The sequence below is a fragment of the Chrysochloris asiatica genome, unplaced genomic scaffold, assembly GCF_000296735.1.
Source record: "Chrysochloris asiatica unplaced genomic scaffold, ChrAsi1.0 scaffold00033, whole genome shotgun sequence".
Lineage (NCBI taxonomy): Eukaryota > Metazoa > Chordata > Mammalia > Afrosoricida > Chrysochloridae > Chrysochloris > Chrysochloris asiatica.
In genome coordinates this window covers 13,236,791-13,241,283 of record NW_006408551.1, presented here as the reverse complement: position 1 = coordinate 13,241,283, position 4,493 = coordinate 13,236,791, and the positions used below count along the sequence as shown (strand labels likewise).

General features: G+C 40.4%; 2 pseudogenes; both read right to left on the bottom strand.

The window, feature by feature from the left end:
• Positions 1 to 335: 335 nt before the first annotated feature.
• On the bottom strand, positions 336 to 1,023 carry LOC102812492 (annotated as a pseudogene).
• Positions 1,024 to 1,112: 89 nt separating this feature from the next.
• LOC102812115 overlaps positions 1,113 to 4,493 on the bottom strand; it is a 45,038-nt pseudogene continuing 41,657 nt past the window's right edge.

Genomic DNA, 4,493 nt, shown 5'->3' with positions numbered 1-4,493 from the left:
CAATGAAGAACAGTTAGCTGATTTGCTTCAGATATATGGAAGCAAAATTCATGTCAAAGTATTTTAAATCAAAGGAATTTTTTTAATTCATTGTTTTAGAAATTTCCCCCTGAGCTAGGAATGCTTTTAATATAGAGTCTCTAGTAAAATAGTGCATTCCATCATTCTAAATTGTACTTATAAATGCAATGGTTCTTGGTGCTGAAAAGAGATAAATTGTAACTCAAATAGCACACAGTGGTTACAATTACATGTTTCATAGAAATCTTTGGTGAGATGCAGTCTGGCAGAAGCCTCCTTCCTTTGTTTCTCTCCTCATATTACTTCTAGAATCTTCAAGTTGTTTTCAGAGGAGAAGCCACAAGACCACAATGAAGGTCAAGTAAACCATCTTGCATTGCTGAATCCCCTTAGAGTTTGATATTGCTCCAACAGGTGATCACCACAGATGATATCTGACAAGCTGGATCAAGACCCATTTTTCTTCTGATGAATTTTTCTACATGCCCAATAGTTGCTTCTCCTGAAACTCGGACAAATTTCTTTTCCAGAGGCTTAAGATGTCCTGTGCCTTCATTAGCACCAATGAACTCCAGTACTAAAGACATGTCAAGTTCAGGAGGAATATGGAACATTGTTTCCAGGGATTTCTTAGATTTTCTTTTGCTTGAAGGAACTGGCTGTGGAACAGCAGGTTTAGGCACTTCTAGAGCTCTTTCATTAAAGAAATCATGCTTTTTTTCTATTTCCTCTAGATTGATCATTAATTTGTACACTGTCTTGTAACTGTCGATCCAACCTTATGTTATAAAGAGGCTGTGTCTGATGTACTACTATGTTGCATTTTGGACATCTGTGGCTATCATAGAAGTGTCTTACAATGCAGCTTTTACAAAAGGTGTGAAGACATTCTGTAATGGTCATTGCATCTATTAAGTAACCTTTGCAGATGGAACACAAGATGTATGGGGTCAGCTCAGTGAGGTGAATCAAACGCTCCTCCGCCTCCTCTTCCTCCTCCATCTCCTAGTCCTCGAAGCCGCGTCTCAGGAGACCCAAGCTGTGTTCCGGCTTCAGCTCTGGGCCAGGGGGCGAGCAGCTTGACGCCCGCCTCAGGCGGGCCTTCTAGGCGGCAGCGGATGCTGCTGGTGTGAGGGCCTGCGGGGAGGCGGGAGGCAGGGGCGGCAGCGCTGCGACACCCTCGGCCTGGGCGGCCCTGTGCTACCCGCCGTGACCAAGCTGAGGAGAGATGAGCCCAGGGTAGGCCTAGTGTGACTTTTTAAGCTAGTAAATTTGATGTTACTCAACAGGTTTTTCATCTGTTGGAGTTCTGTACCTATCTTAAAACAATACTTAGCTGATCTAGATGAGAAAGATCAGGAATGGAATCTGCAGGCCAATTGTAATATCCAGCCATACTTGTGTCACTGGAAATAATTGATTGAACTTTGTCACGCATCAAGTTTATTAATACTTTACATTGTTGTTTTGAACATATACAATGGGTTGCTCTTTCCTGTATCACCATATTTTGAGCCTGCTAGATATGGATCTATGCCAAGAAATTTGGAAGACAACTCTCTGGCCAACTGATTGGAAGAGATCCTTATTTGTGCCCATTCCAAAGAGAAGTGACCCAACGGAATGCAGGAATCATCGGACAAAATCTTTGATATCTCATGTGAGTAAAGTTTTACTAAAAGTAATACAGAAATGGTTGAACGCATACATTGACAGAGAACTTCCAGAGGTTCAAGCCAGATTCAGAGGAGGACATGGGACGAGGGATATCATTGCTGATGTCCAGTGGATCTTGGCTGAAAGCAGAGAATACCAGAAATATGTGCTTTATTGACTACACAAAGGCCTTTGATTTTGTGGCTCATGTTAAGCTATGGACACCATTGCGAAGTATGAGTATTCTGGAGCACTTAATTGTGCTCACGAGGAACCTGTACATAGACCAAGAGGCAGTTGTTTAAACAGAACATGGTAACACTGAATGGTTTAAAATTAGGAAAGTTGTGTGCCAGGGTTGTATTCTTTCACCATTCTTATTCAACCTAGATGCTGAGCAAATCATCCGAGAAGCTGGGTTCTATGAAGAAAAAAAAAATGTGGCATCAGGATTGGAGGAAGACTCATTAACAATCTGCAATAGGCAGATAATAACAACCTTGCTTGCTGAAAGTGAAGAGGACTTAAAATACTGATGAAGATCAAAGAGCACAGCCTTCGGTATGGATTGTATCTCAATGTAAAGATAACACAAATCCTCACCACTGGACCAACATTCTTATCAACGGAGAAAAGATTGAAGTTGTCAAAGACTTCATGTTTCTTGCATTAACCATCAACACTAATGGAAACAGCAGCCAAGAAAACAAATGACATATTGCATTAGGCAAATCTGCTGCACAAGACCTTTTTAAACTGTTGATGAGCAAAGATGATAGCTTGAGGACTAAGGTGTGCCTGACCCAAGCCATGATATTTTCAGTAACCTCATATGCATGTGAAAACTGGACGGTGAATAGGAAGACCATAGAAGAATTGATGCTTTTGGGTTATAGTGTTGGAGCAGAATATTGAAAGTACCATGGGCTGCCAAAAGAGTAAACATATCTGTGTTGGAAGAAGTGCAGCCAGAGAGCTCTTTGGAGGCTGGGATGGCATAACTTCATCTCGCATATTTTGGACATATTGTCAGGAGGGACCAGTTTCTGGAGAAGGATATCATGTTTGGTAAGGTGGAGGGTCAGAGAAAAAGAGCAAGACCCCCATCCAGATGGATTGGCAAAGTGATGGCATCAATGAGCTCAAGTGTGGCAACAATTGTGAGGCTGGCCCAGGACCGGGCAATGTTTCGTTCTGTTGTGCATAGGGTTGGTATGAGTCGATACTGACTCAATGGCACCTAACACAACAACAAGTCTGGATCAAACTAAATGACAAGTTCAAGTAAACCCCTGGGCAAATATAGTTTAGATGTTCACTTCAGGAAATACTTGCTTGTAGAGGCTAAAGCAGTAAATCAACTAAAATACCTTACTTATCAAGAATCTGCTTCATGATCCTGAATACGTTGTTAGTCTATTCAAAACTGTTATTCCATAAATTCTGACCAGTCTCAACCAGTTCCCAGTCCTCCTTAAAATGAAGTAGTTCAGGGAGCAAACATTGGTCTCTTGCTGTCTGGAGGAAAGAAGAGTGAAGAAAATCAAAGACATTTGAAAACAATTAGTCCAATGAAGTAATGGACAATGGAAACTTCAATATCCACTGAGATATTGGATATCTTCTGAGGTCAGAAGAACTGGATGATTCTCGGGTATCACTACCAACTGCTCTGAAAAATATCTCATTAGAAGGTCCTGGATAGAGTGGAAGAAAAATATGGGATAAAACTCCAAATGATAAAAACAATCAGGCTTACAGTCAGGTGGAACCCCTGAACATATGGCCTGTATGCACCCTTTAGGTCTGGAAATGAATTCACCTCCATGACTCAATTGTTAACCTAATAATAGGGAAGTGTATAAGGGGAGCAACAATACAAAGTTGGTATACATTCCTTAGAACAATAAATCACTAGAGTTTGAAAGAGCAGCATTTACCCAAGGTCAAAGTGCAGAAGAGTTTGGAAAGGAGAAATCAAAACAGAAAGCGCAATGAGGGAGTGGGGTAAGTGATATTACACTGTGAGGATTTCAGTCCATGACATGAAGAAAAATGTGTATAAATTGTTGAACAGAAAAATGATCTGCTTGTAAAACTTAACCCAATTCACACTAAAAAGTTGAAAATAAAATATAAAATCACCTAGTCTATGCCCTAAACCTTTATACGTATTTTCTCTTGAATTTCATCTTCTGAGACACCATTCCTGTTTGTATCCTTCCTTACTGTAATAAGTCTAACTAACTAAACTTTGCTTGATTAGCAGGGCTTTCTGGGTTCTTTTTGGAAAGTATAAAGACATTTGCATACTTTAATCTACAAAACATTATTATCATTACTATTGTTGATATTTGCTATATTTGAATATAATTTTTTTCTTGTGAGTTTATCATTGGCAAAGCTTGTTGTGATATGTGGTACCTGGGAAGCAGAAAGGGTTATGCACTTGACTACTAGTCAACTCAGTGACTAATACATTTTAATATTATTTTTCTTGACATTTGGTTCTTGTTCTAAGCAAGTCTCATACATTATGATCCTAAGGCAGAGAGCTCAGGGAACCTCTTAGAAAGATTTTCTTGGAAAGCAAAGACATTGTCTTGAGAACAGGGGTTATCTTTGGTTCTCTACTGTATCCCCTACACCTGGCCCAGTACCTGGTACATATACACTTGTTGTTGTTGTTATGTGCCATGGAGTCGGTTCCGACTCATGGCGACCCTGTGCAGGGTTTCCGAGGCTGTAAATCTTTACGGGAGCAGAAAGCCTCATCTTTCTCCCACAGAACAGCTGGTAGTTTCGAACTGCTGACC